The following is a 17,500-nucleotide window of genomic DNA, read 5'->3' as shown; positions in this document are numbered from 1 at the left end:
GGAAAGATGAGCAGACACTTAGACTCTATCGATGAAATGACATACAAAGCGTCATGTGGAGTTATTGGTGGACTGATATAGATGTAATGTCAGGTGGAGGAAAGGACAGGTGGAAGTGCAGGTTGGCTGGCTGGTTGGCTTACAGGGTGGAGGAAGGGAGAGGCACACGAAGGCAGGGAGGGTGTGTCGGAAGCCATAGCATTAGCCAGTAATGAAGAGCTACATCCTCAGCGCCTCTACATCACCCACTTAGAAGTAAAGAACACCCCGACATGAGTCTCCCATTCTCTCTCTCTCTCTCTCTCTCTCTCTCTCTCTCTCTCTCTTTCTTCCTTTTTTCCTTCCTCTCTTGCCTCTCCCTCCCTTCCACTTGATCCCTCTTTTCTTCCCTCTTTCCCTCAATCTCTCCTTCCTTTCTCTTGACTTCTCTCTCTCCCTCTCTCCCTCTCTTCCTCCATTCCTTCTGGTGACTTTTCTCCTTCTCTCCCTTTCCATACCTCAGAGCCTCTTCTTTTTCCTGCAGCCTTTCTGCCCTACCATCCATTACCTCTGTCCTTCTATTTCTTTCCTCCCTCTCCTCTCTATTTTTCCCTCCCTCCCTCCAACTCTCCCTCCATCCATCCATCTCTCCACTCGGGGCAAAATGTATACCTTTCCACATCACTTATTCCTTTGCAGTTTCGCATTCCACTGAAGAGAAGAAGAGAAGAAGAGAAGAGAAGAGAAGAGAAGAGAAGAGAAGAGAAGAGAAGAGAAGAGAAGAGAAGAGAAGAGAAGAGAAGAGAAGAGAAGAGAAGAGAAGAGAAGAGAAGAGAAGAGAGAGAGAGAGAGAGAGAGAGAGAGAGAGAGAGAGAGAGAGAGAGAGAGAGAGAGAGAGAGAGAGAGAGAGAGAGTATTTAAAACGATGTAACATTCTTTCTTCCTTGTCCTTTTTTTTTTCCTTTTATTGTTTTTGGTTTGTTCGTCTTTTTTTTCGGTCCCTGGAAAGTGGAGAGCCGCTCGTCCAGTTTCTCTCCAGGTGGGCAATTTGAAGGATTACTCCGGCGAACGTCTTTGGTGATTTAAAAGAAAACGGGACGTGGGGGGAGGGATAAAGTAACAGTGAAATAAAAAGAAAAAATTGTTGGTTCTTGGTGGTGGTGGTGGCGGCGGCGGCGGTGATGGTGGTGATGGTGGTAGTGGGGGTGTGTGGTCTGTCTATCTATCTGTCTGTCTGTTTGTTTATCGGTTTGTACTGTACCTCCCTCTTTCTTTTATTCGTGTTGTGTTTCTTTTCCTTTTTTTCCCTTTTTTTTAAGGTAGACTGAAAAATGCATGGATTTTTGAAACACGAAAGACAAAAAAGGAAAGGAAAAATCTCCGGTGCATGCATGTCTCCTACGCTGTTTTGTTTGTTTGATTTATTTTTTCGTTTGTTTCCACGCCTTTCTTGTTTTATTCGTATTCTGTGCCCATATTTTTTTTTCTTTCATTTATTTCCTACGTACAAACACGATTTCTTTTTTTTTTTTTTGACATATGAAAGAGAGAGAAAGAAAGAAATGTATGTATGCAGGGCTACTTTTTAACAAATATTCCAGCGTGTCTTCTTTTTCCTTTCCTCGTGTCCCATTTTTGTCATATTTTCACATGGATATGTTTATTCACACACTTTTTTCAACAAAGAAGCATGAAAAACCTCCTACTCTCAACCATTAGCAAGTATACGTGTTATTTCCTCCTTTACTCCTGTTCTTGTTTCCCATTCTCATAAACCTAGACTCGTACAAACATAGATTCTTCTCTTTAACCCCTTAGGTACCATGACGCGTTTCCACATTTATTCTGTTTACTATTTGGTGATTTTATACAGCTTCAGAAATTTACAAGAGGGATTAGAATAGTGAAGAATGAACCATTAACCTTCTGACCTTCATTGACCCTTCCTAATGTCAGTAAAAGGGTCTAATCGTACTCAAAGCCCACGGTAAAAATGTGTCCCAGTGTTGAAGGGGTTAAACGAACAAAACAGCAAAATACTTTCATTATAACTAATAGCATAACTCTACGTCTCTTCCTCTTTTACTCTATCTTGCTTTTCCATTTTCATGGCTAAATTCATACAAAGATTTTTCTTATACGAGAAAGAAACAAACATTCTCCCCAAGCAGTGTTTCTTCCCAGCGGTCTAGGCATCTCGTCTGACTTCTCCATTTTCTTTAGTATTTTCATTCCATCTGTGGGAACACTTCGGTGCGGTGCCCTTACGCTTGGGAAAAGGCAAACAGGTAGGCAGGAAGGCAGGCAGGCAAGCAGGCAGGCAGGTTAAGTTGGTAGGTAGGTATGCCCCTTACCCTCCTCCTTGTAGGCCCTCGTCCCCTCCCCCTCCTCTTTTCATCCTCACAGGCACTCCTCTCCACCCTCTGCGGCCTGCCTGTGTTGGAGTGCCTCGCTTGTGGAAAGACTAATGCAGAATACAATTTTTTTTTTCCAGTCCTTTTCTTTTCTAATGGAAAGCCGACTAGGTGAAGCTAAGAATACGATATTATAAGATGATGATGATGATGATGATGGTGGTGGTGGTGGTGGCGGTGGTAGTGGTAGTGGTGAAGGCCTATAAACATTAACTCTAAAAAAAATTAGAAAAAAAATAAAAACAAATAAAAACTTCGATCGACTCAGTACTTGTTCAACCCCACAATAAAAAACAACAAATCTAGAAGTCTATGTTGAATTAAACACGAATAAATATAGAAATGAATAAATAAATAAACTTTCAAGCAGAAAGAATGAACGAAACCTCAAAAATAATCAATAAAGAAAAAAAAAACAGGAGAAATGAATGAACGAAGCTTTAGGAATCGACATGCAGGTCACGAGCAAAGTTTGCAGGAAATGAGCGGGGCGAGAGGGAGACAAGGCAGTGCAGGGCCGGGCGGGGAGACAGATCGAGAAGCCAGACAAGGGATCACCACTGAGGATAAAGATTTGAACCTGGACTCGCACACTGCCTGGAAAGTCACTAGAGGAAGGATGAAGCCAGTAAAGGGAGTATTTGCAGTTAATCTGGTAACGTTATGTACAGTTCGTTATCTTTCGTTGCGCTGCGTGAGTTTTGCTTTCGTCATGGTGATTTAATATACACCGTTTACTTCCATTTCTTTACTATCTGTAATTTCTTCCTTGGTTTCATTCTTTTTATTCATGCATTGTCTCTTTCAACTTATCATCTGGCAAAATTCCATCAATTGCCTGATTGAACGCGACAAACAATTCATGGAACGAGCGACAAATGATAGATAAATCAAATCATTGAAATTATTAGTGGATGTTTATAGTTTGCCATATACCATTTAAAATCACGTTCCTGTTTCTAGGGACAGGTCATGTTGTGTTACAAAGTATAAATAAAAAAATAAAGAATGAAGTAACAGAAAGGAATCAATAGAGACTCATTGTGTTTATTGTCTATGCGCTACTCAAGGACAAAAAAGTGTACACAGATCACAAAAGAATATAAAACAGATATACACCGGCAAACCATCTCTGGAGAATTTTAACGGTAGTACCTATTCCCCTGGCTGATTAACGGGAAAAAAAAGGGCTAGTTTTATATATTCAATAGCTACATGATGGACTTTTGGAACCCAATTTGCCGTTGGAATTGCCTGTAATGCATCCAATCAAACTGCGGGTCGACAAAACATCTGCCCACACCAGCCCACCTGAGCCTGTCCCAACACTCTCCCTGGTGACGGAGGCCTACATTCTAAAACACATCCGTGCGTACCTCTATTACATTCGAAATTCTCTAGTTCAAGTGACACGGGTTTTTAAGCTTTTTTTTATGGTTAACATGATAGATCCATGATTTGTACGCTACAAACATGACACAGGCGAGAAACTAATCATTTATTCATATGGTCCTTAAACCCATGAAAATAGTCGTGATGAGAGAGTAAAACGTTTCAGAATATGGATCTAAGGCGGTGAGAGAGAGAGAGAGAGAGAGAGAGAGAGAGAGAGAGAGAGAGAGAGAGAGAGAGAGAGAGAGAGATTGATGTGAGAGGCATTTATTGGATTCTGTGACTTTAAACATCCTCAGAATTACATCCGTCATTCTTCTTTAGCGAGCGTCCACCCCCACAAACACACCACCCACCAACACTCACGTACAGGCAATAATGGTTGACAACAGCACCGGTGAAGGTCATCCTATGGCTTCAGCTTATCTGCAGTTCCCTGCACAAACAGCCCTCCCATGCATGACTTAGTTACTGCGACACACACACTGTAAGCCACGGCAGCCTTGCAACGCACGTGCCGCGGATCTGGCCTGCTGCATGCTAAAGTTTACAGTATTCCCATGAGGATTCAGGGACGAGTTTGTTAAGGTATCCGTTTAGCTCTCGTATTCTGTAAAGCTACTCTGATCTAATCTACCGACGGCTCTCTCTCTCTCTCTCTCTCTCTCTCTCTCTCTCTCTCTCTCTCACATTGACTGCATTCCACAAATTCTTTTTCCACACTACCATTACATCTTTCCACTAACTTATACGCAAGCATCTGTTCACTCATTTACCCGCCTCCTGATTCCCCACCACCCACTCCCTGCCTTGCCACAACCTGTTCTGCTCCTCCCCACACGATGAGCGGCCGCCAAGCACACCTCAACGGCTGCCGTGTCGTAACAAAGCATTGCCTCTATTACACTGATGACGTTCACACCTCCATCACCACCTTGACAGACGGGGTGTGCACTGTCTCCTGCAGGCGTCAGAGTTCCCCACACACCTACACACACTCTACATCATTCCACCACCTCGTCTCTCTTCTCTGCCTCATCCTTCTCTCCCCTCCTCGCCTCACTCCTACCGTGTGATTAGATAAATACCTCACACTGACAGGCTTTTATTACCCAGCTTAGCAATAGGTTGTCTCCTTGTGTTTATTATGATTCAGCCTCCCTCCTCTCTCTCACTCTTACGGACTGACGGTTGAGAGTTTGACGGTCATTCACTCAGACATCTGGCACACACTTGAAGCCACGCCTAGTGCATACTTGCCTCACAAATTCACTGTCCTTCTTTCTTTTGTTCTTTTTTTCTCTCTGTTTCCCTTGTTCCTCATTCTCGCCATCCTTTTTTTATTTTTTTCTCTCGTTTCTTTGCCTCTTTTTTTTACTTTTTGTCTTTCCTTTTGTTTGTCTTCTCTTCTTGTAAGCCTTTCTTCTTCCCTTCAGTCTTTTTATCCCTCGTTTCTTTGTCTTTCTCCTCCTCCTTTCAACCTCGCCTCCTCTACTTCTTCATCGTCTTTTCCTGTCATCTATTCCTCCTCCCCCTCCTCTTCTTGCTTTCTTCCCCGTGTTACTTTTCTCTTCTTTTTAGCTTCCCTTCACCTTTCCTCCCTCTTCCTTCCCCTCCAACTTTCTTCTCTATATTATTTGCCTCCTTTTCAACCTCCCTTCTCTTCCACCCTTCAGCTTTCCATCAGCGTCCTCCACCCCCTTCTTTTCCTCTCTTCTTTCCTTTCTTCTCTCTTTCTCTGCTATTTACTTTTTTCGGTTCCTCTTCTCCTTTTAATCTTTCACCAATCCTCCTCCTCCTGCTCCTCCTTTAAACCTTCCATCACCGTCCTCCTCCTCCTTTCTTCTCTTTTCTATCTCCTATTCTCCCCGTTCTTCTTTCAGTCTTACATCATTCCCTCTCCTCCTCTCCCTCCTACACTCCTTTCAGCCTTCCATCAACGTCCTCCTCCTCCTCCTCCTCCTCCTCCTCCGGCAGCACTCCATCAGGGTTGGATTAGCGCCTCTCGATGCCTCTGAACACAATGACTACGAGGCGCGGGGAAGCTCGAGGGGGGGAGGGAGTGTGGAGGACCAGGAATGTATGACCCCCGCGGCGCTCCCTCTCCAATTCCCTCCCCTCTCCACAACATTCTCCCCGCGCTCTCCCTCCCATCCCAACACCCGCTGCCAATAGCCCACTTGTTACACCGACCCTAATACTCTGAATCACTCACCCTGGCGTGGTCCTCTCACTCACCCTGCTCTCCCTAATCACCCTGCAACTTGTTCTCTCTCCTCGTATTCCTCGCTAGCGCATCTATTAAGCGTCGCTATTAAGTAACGCGGCGACTTATCATCACCTAGTGGCCACGTTAATTAACCTGCTTATTAAGACGCCTCACGATCTAACGCTTAGTGGTACGTCTGTTTTGGTTTACTCTGTGGAGGTTTTTTAGTGGGTGAGCGACGGGGAGAGATCGAGGTTTGTTGGGGAAAATGAGGTCGGTGTTAGTAGGATTTAAGTCTTGTGTTATTGAGCAATTTATCCATACCCTGGTTTTATCATAGATAGGAAACTGCAGCACTTACTTTTATTCTTATGTATGATTTTGTAGTTTTCTTTAGTCCGCCGGCGGGAAAAGTTATGGATATTTGAAGGATTTAAGTCTCGTATTATCAAACTATCCATTACATAACTTACTAAGAAAAAAAAATTATATATATATATATATATATATATATATATATATATATATATATATATATATATATATATATATATATATATAGATAGATAGATAGATAGATAGATAGATATAGATAGATAGATAGATAGATAGATAGATAGATAGATAGATAGATAGATAGATAGATAGTTAACTTATATACGTGATACGTAGATAGTTATCCAATAATAACTTAAAGGCAACTGATCCTTGCTCACAGTAGGAAGAAAGCAAAAGTATATGAGAGAGAGAGAGAGAGAGAGAGAGAGAGAGAGAGAGAGAGAGAGAGAGAGAGAGAGAGAGAGAGAGAGAGAGAGAGAGAGGAGGCAAGGAAGGCGAAGCAACACGTCATTTAATTATTGGCTCTGACAGGGATCATTACGAGGCGAGATGCTTAACACAGCCCGCCATTATTGTGTTTACATACGATAAAAGCTTATTATAGAATTTGTGACCATGAATCTTTAGTGTTTCTTTTTTCATATTGGATTAGTGGGTACGTGTGGATTATCAAATTTCGTGTGTGTGTGTGTGTGTGTGTGTGTGTGTGTGTGTGTGTGTGTGTGTGTGTGTGTGTGTGTGTGTGTGTGTGTGTGTGTGTGTGTGTGTGTGTGTGTGTGTGTGTGTGTGTCCTTTACGTTTGTTATCCTGCATCTTCACATTCTCTCTCTCTCTCTTCCTCGCTCACTCCTTCGTTCGCCGGCTCGCTCCATTCCCTCATCTTCTATGCATCAAGTGTTGCGGGGAGACAGTATCAATGCACGCGATAAACACGCCCTTAGGTAATCTTATCAGTGGTGCGTTATATCCTGAGGAGGCCCTGGTGGGTGGGGTGGGAATGAGAGAGAGAGAAAGAGAATGCGAGAGGTGTACACACACACACACACACACACACACACACTTGAGGTTACAATACAGATTCTTACCACCACCATTACTATTACCACTACTACTACTACTACTATTACTACTACTACTATTACCACCACACGAAGCCCTCAAGCAACAAGGACTCGAGTCATCACTGCCACCAGCATCTTAGCATCGATAGCTGGTAGTGGTGGTGAGAGAGGAGTACGAGAGGCTGACAGACACACCAATAAACGTCAGCCTTCGCATCCCTACCATCCCTTCTTCCCCCAACACCTCTCCGCCTCCCTTCCGGCCACGTCTCTTCCCTCCTCCCTCGACCACTCCGCTAGATTATTAGCTGGGGGCGATGAAGGTGGTCTTGAGTGGGACACAGAATTGGAGAAAGAATTGCGGTGGTAGTGGTAGTAGTAGTAGTAGTAGTAGTAGTAGTAGTAGTAGTAGTAGTAGTAGTAGTAGTAGTAGTAGTAGTAGTAGTACTGTAGAAGTAGAGTAGCAGTAATAGATGTGTGTGTGTGTGTGTGTGTGTGTGTGTGTGTGTGTGTGTGTGTGTGTGTGTGTGTGTGTGTGTGTGTGTGTGTGTGTGTGTGTACACCAAATGCACCAAACACTATACATTGACGTGTGCACACCTGTTTCTTTCCTACAAGTGTGCCCTGATACAAGTGTGTGTGTGTGTGTGTGTGTGTGTGTGTGTGTGTGTGTGTGTGTGTGTGTGTGTGTGTGTGTGTGTGTGTGTGTGTGTGTGTGTGTGGTACAGATGTTGTGACGAACGGAATAAGGTACAATACAGAACTAGGAAAAGAACAACGGCATAATAGAAAAGTAACAACACAGAAATAATACAAGAAAACTGAGAATTTGAATTGAGGGAGAAATTTAACACAGGTGACGTTATATTTGAAAGATTAGAACAGTTTTGAGTCTACACTTTACACTCTCTCTCTCTCTCTCTCTCTCTCTCTCTCTCTCTCTCTCTCTCTCTCTCTCTCTCTCTCTCTTGCTACTGAACAAGGCTGACCTTTCTCGAGAACCTCATTCTCTCTATTCTCCCTCCTTTCATTTCCCCTCTCTGTCCTCTTCATGCACATACCTACCCTCCTCCTCCTCTTCCTCCTCCTCCTGTTCCCCCATCCTACCGCGGCTCAGGTGTCAGGGGGCGTCTCTCCGCGTAACTCACCTGTGAAAGAAACAACATTACAGTCTTGTGTTCCAGAGAATCTTATTTCTTGCATATAAGAGGGAAGGTGTGACTTACCTTGCAGGGTTCACAGAGTCTTTTTCCTCTCGTGCATCTCTATATTAAATCTGAAGATACAACTGGATATGTCAGGAGAGATTTTTTTTTTTTTATGGTACTATGGGAGTGTGAAGTTGGTTTGCAAAAATAGAAGGATTACTTGTAAGATTCTATTTTTTTGTATTTTCTCAGTTATTAAATTTTCATTATTCATGGACCATTTTTGTGTATATTTTGTAAGTGGGCATCTAAAATGGGGAATTAGAAGATAAAAATAAGGCAAAGCGCATGTATAAGAACGACACGAAATACACATACTTATACATACAAATTAATATGAAAGCAATAGCCCCTTCCCAGACACAATTTCACAACCCACACTAAAAGACACACAAGGAACGCTGAACATGTCTCAAAGTACTGACCGTAGCGCAACGTGAGACAAAGGCAACATTTTTCTTCTTTCTTTGGACGTGAGACAAGAACACTTTTCTCTCAATGCACTCCCAGGGATCCTTATCACGGAGACTCGTGTGAACGACGGCTTCCTTACCAGTGATATTCAACACCTTTAAAACATTGGGATTATCTTCACGGGAAAAAAAAAAAAAACAGGTATCTTCTCTCGCCTGCTGCACACTACTGTACAAAGTATGTGTAAGGATAAACCGTGGTGGAGTTGTAAGTTATGGACGCAGCTTAGAAGAATAAGTGGAAAGGAGTAACTTAGGATTCGTAAATGAATGGTGGAGTAGAGAAAGAAGAAAAAAGATTAGGATAGTAATGAAAAACCGACTCCATTTCCTACTCACTAAGTAAATTCACTCACTCACAACCCAAATAACTCACTAACGAATTCTTTCTTTCCGTTAGCTACTCACTCACTCACTCACTCACTCACCAACTATCTAACTGACAAACAAGTCCACTCACGCATTCACTCCCTAAGTTACCACACAACTAAATCAACTTAACCAAACACAACCTAACGCAACTCTGCCTTACCCAGACCCACCTGATCACATCCTGACGCGGGTTACATGCACCTGACGCAAGGCACACCAATCAACTGTCCCCACGTGTTCTCATCTCCTTCATTCACTTCCACAAACCTCACCCATTCATGTCATGCTCCACGGGATGAGAGGGACAGGTGTTGCGTGAGTGTTGTAAGGGCGGGTGGTGTGGAAGGGAAGGAAGGGGTGTGTGTACCTGGGGACGAGTTGCACTTAAGAGAAGGTGGGAGTGATGGGATAACGGGTGTGAGTAATGTATGTACACCTGTAACTTCTTCGCTTCCCTTCCTCTCTCACCAGGACCCAAGTGTGTGTGTGTGTGTGTGTGTGTGTGTGTGTGTGTGTGTGTGTGTGTGTGTGTGTGTGTGTGTGTGTGTGTGTGTGTGTGTGTGTGTGTGTGTGTGTGTGTGTGTGTGTGTGTGTGTGTGTGTGTGTGTGTGTAACTACATGATTAACACAGGAATGAGGAAGAGGCGTGTCCAACAAACGAAGGCGGAAAGAAAGTGCATTCAAGTCATGACATGAAAAATAGACAAAGAAAGACAAAGACAGACGGACAGATGGACGGACGGACGGACGGACGGACGGACGGACGGACAGATAGAACAAGAAATACAGATACAAGAACATCACACAATAAAAATACAAAGACAGATAAACAGACGGACAAGGAGACAGACAGACAGATACTGAGACACATATACAGTATGCATAACAGACAGACAAACAAACAGATAGACAGACAGACAGACAAATACGCACAAAGCAAGAGAGAGAGAGAGAGAGTGAGACGCCACATATGCAGACAGTAAGTGTGAGCGACAGAGAGTTAGTTCCCTTGACTGAAGCAGCAGAGAGGGAGTGTGTGTGTCTCTGTCTGGTGGTGGCGGTGAGAGGGATGGAAGGTCAAGGTGAGAGTTGGAGAGAGTCTCTCACAACTGGTAAATGAACCTCATGATCTGCATACTGACTTGTGCACGTGGTTGGATCTCTCTCTCTCTCTCTCTCTCTCTCTCTCTCTCTCTCTCTCTCTCTCTCTCGTAATGATTTAGTTCGTAGTATTCGGAAAGAAGCGAAAAATCTTCAGTAGTAGTAGTAGTAGTAGTAGTAGTAGTAGCAGTGGTGGTGATGGTGGTGGTGGTGGTGGTGGTGGTGGTGGTGGTGGTGGTGGTGGTGGTGGTGGTGGTGGTGGTGGTGGTGGTGGTGGTGGTGGTAGTAGTAGTAGTAGTAGTAGTAGTAGTAGTAGTAGTAGTAGTAGTAGTAGTAGTAGTAGTAGTAGTAGTAGTAGTAGAAGCACCACCACTAACAAAAACAACAAACACAGAAACAGAAACACCGATAGTAACAAGATAGTAACAATAACAACACGCAAGAAACTCATATTCCACCACAGAGGTTAACGATTATAAATAGCCGCACGTGATGTGGGTGAGAGCTCGTCTTGCCAGAATAGCTCCCTGTGATGGTGGCTTCAAGCAGCGCCCCGTTCATCCACCCCATGCACCTCCACCTTGCTCGCCCTCTACCTAATGCTTCCACTACCCTTCCACACTCACCTCACCTCCCTCCCATTCCTTCCTTGCACCTCCACCTAACGCTTCCTCCACCCTTCCACTCTCTCCTTACCTCCCTCCCACCCACTTCCTCCCGTCCATCCGGTCCACACCTTACTGCGAAGATCATTCCACATATTTCCAAGCACACACACCCACCCACACACACAAGATCCACCTCCATCCTCACCTTCACTCTCCCACATCCACCTCCTACACATGCCCCGTTCTACATTTTACTGCGAAGAATATTTCCACATATCCACATCCACACACATAAAAAGATCGATATATAATAAAAGTTCATTTTTGTAAGGAACAAGGAAGTAAATTGAAAGAAAAATCATTACAGGCTTCATACCAAGAAGTGGAGAGAGAGAGAGAGAGAGAGAGAGAGAGAGAGAGAGAGAGAGAGAGAGAGAGAGAGAGAGAGAGAGAGAGAGAGAGAGAGAGAGAGAGAGAGAGAGAGAGAGAGAGAGAGAGAGAGAGAGAGAGAGAGAGAGAGAGAGAGAGAGAGAGAAAAAAAAAAAAATTATGAAAGTGAGAGGGAGAAGAAAAATATACAATGTCTAGAAAAGCGACTGAGAAAAACCGCGTCCAAATAAGGATTAAATAAGATTTTTCTTCAACACCACAAGATTTTTTTCCTTACTTTTTTTTTCTTTGAGTGTAAAGTGTGTTTAAGTGGACGTGCAGGTCAGTGATCTTCAGAAAGGTAGGTAGGTAGGTAGGAGGAGGAGGAGGAGGAGGAGGAGGAGGAGGAGGAGGAGGAGGAGGAGGAGGAGGAGGAGGAGGAGGAGGAGGAGGAGGAGGAGGAGGAGGAGGAGGAGGAGGAGGAGGAGGAGAAAAAAAAATAGAAAAAGAAAAACAACAACAGCAACAACAACAACAACAAAAGAAGAAAACCACGATAACAACAACTTCGAAGACAACCACCACCACACGCACAAGAATAACCTGCAATAAAGAAGAGGAGCAAAGAACAAGTAAATGAAGACCACCATCGACTCAAAGTTATTTCAGACACGCGGTGAATCAGGGCAGCAAAATCTTGGGCAAACAGACACCGATGCACCTTGGCTGAGTGGAATAGCTCACCCTCTCTCAACCAACCAGGGTCCGTATTCAGAAACGCTTTACTCTTTCAACACGACTATTTTCCAAGGCTACAGAGATGATTAGCGGTGTTTTCAAGAGTGTTTCTCCTATCAATAATGAAGAAATCTTGTCAATCTGCCTGTGGAACCTTAAAAACACCTTAAGAAACTTGTGTAAATTTAAATATGCCCTCTTAAAATAGTAGAGGTGAAGTATAGAAGTGTTTGAGAATACAAGCCCAGACGCGATAGAGGTGGAGGAGGAGGTAGAAGTGGGGGATGAGGGAGGAGATTATCAGTAACCAGCAGGGAGAAGGAAGGAAGGAAAGGAGGTGAGCCAAATACACTTAATGACGTCATCTGAGGTATTGGTGGTGATGGTGATGGTGGTGGTGAGTGTGTGGGTGGTGGGTGTGAGTGGTGTTGATTAGCTGTAGTTTATTTGAGGTTTAATAGTTGTTCATGTGTGATGCTAATATACAGGTGGATGTGTTTGTATAATTCATTACTGTCATCATCACTGGCATCATCATTCGACATTCAGGGAGTGTCACGTGTAGGCCTAATGGTTTCTAATAGTCTCCTTTGTATTCGTACCAATGTCCTTTTCATGAAATCCAACTAAAAACAATCACTATTTATTGATAATTAACCCCATTGTCATTTGATTTCATTGTCATTACCATTAGCGCCATTGTACTTCTCCCAAGCATTTATATAGTTATCCTCCATTCACCATTTCCACACCACTATATCTGTCACCATTACCATCTCTCTTATCTCAAATGTTCATTGGCATCATCATATCAATCACCATCATAATTGACACCACCATCTATACATATACATATCACCATAACTGTCAACATTATTATCACCCTTATCACAAACATCTACTGGCCTCGTAACTTCCATCATCATCACCACCGCCACTGACATCACCATCTTAAACACACCAGCTGCTCGCCTATTTCCAGCCTGGAGCCTAAATTTGTACTCCCAACTCATCCATATTGCTCATCAGAGAGAGAGAGAGAGAGAGAGAGAGAGAGAGAGAGAGAGAGAGAGAGAGAGAGAGAGAGAGAGAGAGAGAGAGAGAGAGAGAGAGAGAGAGAGAGAGAGAGAGAGAGAGAGAGAGTGTGTGTGTGTGTGTGTGTGTGTGTGTGTGTGTGTGTGTGTGTGTGTGTGTGTGTGTGTGTGTGTGTGTGTGTGTGTGTGTGTGTGTGTGTGTGATTCACCTCGGTCATCTGCTGGTCACCCAGCCAGTCTTCCCCATTACGGAGCGAGCTCAAAGCTCATAGACCGATCTTCGGGTAGGATTGAGACCACATAACACACTCTCCACACACCGGGAAAGCGAGGCCACAACCCCTCGAGTTACATCCCGTACCTATTTACTGCTAGGTGAACAGGGGCCACACATTAAGAGACTTCCCATCTGCCTCGCCGCTTACCGGGATTCGAACCCGGCCCTCTCCATTGTGAGTCCAGCGTGCTAACCACTACACTACGCGGTGTGTAGTGTGTGTGTGTGTGTGTGTGTGTGTGTGTGTGTGTGTGTGTGTGTGTGTGTGTGTGTGTGTGTGTGTGTGTGTGTGTGTGTGTGTGTGTGTGTGTGTGTGTGTATTTCACTGTTTGATCTGCTGCAGTCTCTGACGAGACAGTCAGACGTTACCCTACGGAACGAGCTCAGAGCTCATTATTTCCGATCTTCGGATAGGCCTGAGACCAGGCACACACCACACACCGGGACAACAAGGTCACAACTCCTCGATTTACATCCCGTACCTACTCACTGCTAGGTGAACAGGGGCTACACGTGAAAGGAGACACCCAAATATCTCCACCCGGCCGGAGAATCGAACCCCGGTCCTCTGGCTTGTGAAGCCAGCGCTCTAACCACTGAGCTACCGGGTGTGTGTGTGTGTGTGTGTGTGTGTGTGTGTGTGTGTGTGTGTGTGTGTGTGTGTGTGTGTGTGTGTGTGTGTGTGTGTGTGTGTGTGTGTGTGTGTGTGTGTGTGTGTGTGTGTTTACTACCTTGAACTTCCAAAAACAAGCAATAATGAACGTCAGAAAATAACATTACATGAATCAATAAATGGATAAACACAGTGGACAAAATACAAAAATACAAACACACCAACAACAAAAAAAAAAAAAAAAAAAAAAGGCGAATAAAATGGAGTTCCAAATGTACGTACAATACAAACTATACACACAGATCAACTAATGAATAAATGAAATCTAGAACTTCAGTAACAGCAAAGTAAACAACCAACCAACCAATAAAGAAGAACAAAATATCACATTCACAACAAGCACAACCACCAACACAAACAAGCACAAACAGATAAACAAACATATGAACACCAATAAATTCCAGCCTCAGATCACCTCCACTAAGACCACCACCACCACCACCACCACCATCACCACCACCACACACAGAGTAAAAGTTCAATATAAGGCCAAAGATCATGAACTTTTTCCCTTATCATGCACATCAAGGTTCATCACTCACATTCATCCACGTCGAAGGGGGGTGAGGGAAGACAAAGGGGAGAGGATGGGGAAGGACATAAATGATCCTGTGAATGACCTCCCTGCCTCCCTTTCCCCCTCAAGCGGCCATCATGCACTCACTGGCCACGACAACGCCCACATTCACCCTCCCTCTCTTCCTCCCTCATGCCTGCCTCAGTTCTCAGTGGGAGGATGAAGGGAAATGAACGGGGTAGTGAATGAAAGAATGAGAGGGTGGGTGAGGCAGAGAGAACAAGAAAAGAAAGAGAAAATGGAGAGAGGGAAAGAAGAAAGAAATGTCGGGAAGCAGAGGAGTGGAGTGAATGGATAATAGAGGAGATGGGAAGGAAGGGTAAGGGTGAGGGAGAAGGTGAGGTAGGATCCTGCATTCCATCTCTCAGTCCTTGCACTATGTTATGAAGGACACGAGGCAACACTACCGCCGCCCTTCCGCCCACCCGCCACTGCCGCCCCTCCTCAGCTGCGGGCAGGGACGGAAGGTGGTGAGGTAACGATGCCCCGAAGCAGATCCGCAGAACACGCCACTGACGGACATACACCCACCCACCCACTCTCTCACTCGGACAAAGAAACGAAGCGGGATATGTACTCTTAGATTGAAGACGGTAAGGTAACGATGGCCTGAGGCAAAATCCCCAAACTACAGGACACGCACACACCTACTCACACACTTGCTCGCTCGCCCGCACAAAGAGATGAACCGCGAATACCCACGCTTAGATTCGAGCCACGCCCTTCGTGTCCTCTTCATCAGCTCAAATCGGTGCAGGCTTGACTTAATACTCCCCTTAACGGTGAGATTGTTTCCAAGACCGTTTGCTGACGCCACACAAGAACGAGATGCCGCAAGTTCCTCATGAGTTGATAGAACGAGAATCAAAACAAAAACCAGGCCCGACGCTCACTCCCTTGCTACATCCCCCGCGCCGGCCTGCCTCCCTCAGCTCAGTCCAGCCAGCTTGTCAGTGCGCCACCCTCCCTCCACACTCACTGGTTTCTTCAGGCATTTCCTCGCCCCTCGCTGCCCCGCACTGGTGGTCCCCCTGCTGGTTGCCCTTTCCCCCACACGGTCTGGCCTTAAGGCAGGTTCCCCACGACTCCTGTTTCCCTTTAGAACAGGTTTTTGGCCGATATAATACCATGGTCATTTTTCTGGTTCTCCAACGAGGTCTGGGAATAACGCCCGCCTGCTGTACCGTAGTGTGGTGGTCTTGCTTTTTCTTTCCTTCCTTCTTCATCCTCTTCCTCTTTGTCCTAGTCTCCTCCTTCTTTCACCTCCTCATACTCTTCCATCTCTATCTCCTCCTTGTCCTCCGCCTCCGCCTCCTCTTTTGTCGTCTACAGTGCATCATATCACATCCTATTCCTCCTCCTGCTCTTCCTCCTTTCTTTCGTTGCTGACTCCTCCTCCTCCTCCTCCTCCTCCTCCTCCTCCTCCTCCTCCTCCTCCTCCTCCTCCTCCTCCTCCTCCTCTGACCTGTACACAACACAGGCCACAAACTCCACAAATGGTAAACATGCCAATGTTAACTTTTTTCTTTTTTCTTTTTAACCTTCCACTTTTTTTTCTCACATTCGTACCCTGAATTGCATTAATCATCTCTGGGGACTCTTGATGGCCACTACCACCACCACCACTACCACACGTTGCTGGGTACAGAACCTGAGCGAGACTGACAGACAGCCGGCGGCGTGATGGACGTGCTTGGAGTGATAGAAGAAAAATAATGAGCCTCCGGGAGTAACAACAGACCAGGCCACCCCATCCTACCTTTCCTTTTCCTTCCCTCCTTTACGTCACCATCAATGCCTCCTGCTATATTGTTGTATTCTTTCTTATCCCTTCCCTTACGTCGCCATCTAAGCGTTGTCTAGAGTTTTCTTCTTTTTATTTCAATCTAAACGTTCAATGCTGTCTAGTCTTTTTTTTTCTTCCTCTCGTTCCCCTTAGGTCACGATCTAAGCACTCTTTACTGCTCTATCTGTACTGTTTAAAGGTTGTGTATCGTTTTGTTATCTACGGATCACTCCTAAGAGTTCAACAAATTATTCTACATGTGTGCGATTTTTTTCTTTCAGTATGAAAAATGTCTGTACTATCAGAGGAAATTTATTATTATTATTATTATTATTATTATTATTATTATTATTATTATTATTATTATTATCATTATTACTATTATCATTATTATTATTATCTAGCTTACTCTATCTTCTTGATCCTTGCCTAGTTAGCTTTTTTTTCTCTTATGGCGTGTCCTACAATGGCTGCTGCTCTTACAAAAAGATCACTGGCAACATAACTTACTTCTTGTCTCCACATCTCATTGCTTATGTTAGAGAGAGAAAGAAAACGCTATCTGACTTATGACAGTGTTTTGGATGCCACTCCATGTTTGATATAAGGAAAAACAAGGAAGGGACAAAAACACTAAACACGTTCGTACTGTTGTTAGAACGCCGCGAAGGGAAAACGCCGATGAATGATACAAGAATAAATGCGTTTACATGAACTGGTTTGTGTGTCGGAGAACGATGACCGTCAAAATAAGAATGATCTGAGACATATAAGGCAGAGGGAGGATCAGGATAATGAGGAGGAGGAGGAGGAGGAGGAGGAGGAGGAGGAGGAGGAGGAGGAGGAGGAGGAGGAGGAGGAGGAGGAGGAGGAGGAGGAGGAGGAGGAGG

At 44.5% G+C, this 17,500-nt stretch overlaps 1 protein-coding gene across 2 annotated transcripts in view; it reads right to left on the bottom strand.

Moving 5' to 3' along the window:
• The window catches only part of LOC123519086, a 133,103-nt gene that overhangs the window by 69,846 nt on the left and 45,757 nt on the right, over positions 1-17,500 (bottom strand). The window contains exon 2 of one of the 2 annotated variants that reach the window (XR_006678972.1): positions 7,901-8,542. The exons of the other annotated variant lie outside the window; for it this stretch is intronic. The gene's annotated coding sequence lies outside the window, so the exon portion shown is untranslated. Of the gene's footprint in view, positions 1-7,900; positions 8,543-17,500 lie in introns of those variants that run through there. 2 annotated transcript variants of the gene reach the window in all.

Source organism: Portunus trituberculatus, chromosome 44, assembly GCF_017591435.1.
Source record: "Portunus trituberculatus isolate SZX2019 chromosome 44, ASM1759143v1, whole genome shotgun sequence".
Classification (NCBI taxonomy): Eukaryota; Metazoa; Arthropoda; class Malacostraca; order Decapoda; family Portunidae; genus Portunus; species Portunus trituberculatus.
This window is presented reverse-complemented; position numbering and strand designations above follow the sequence as displayed.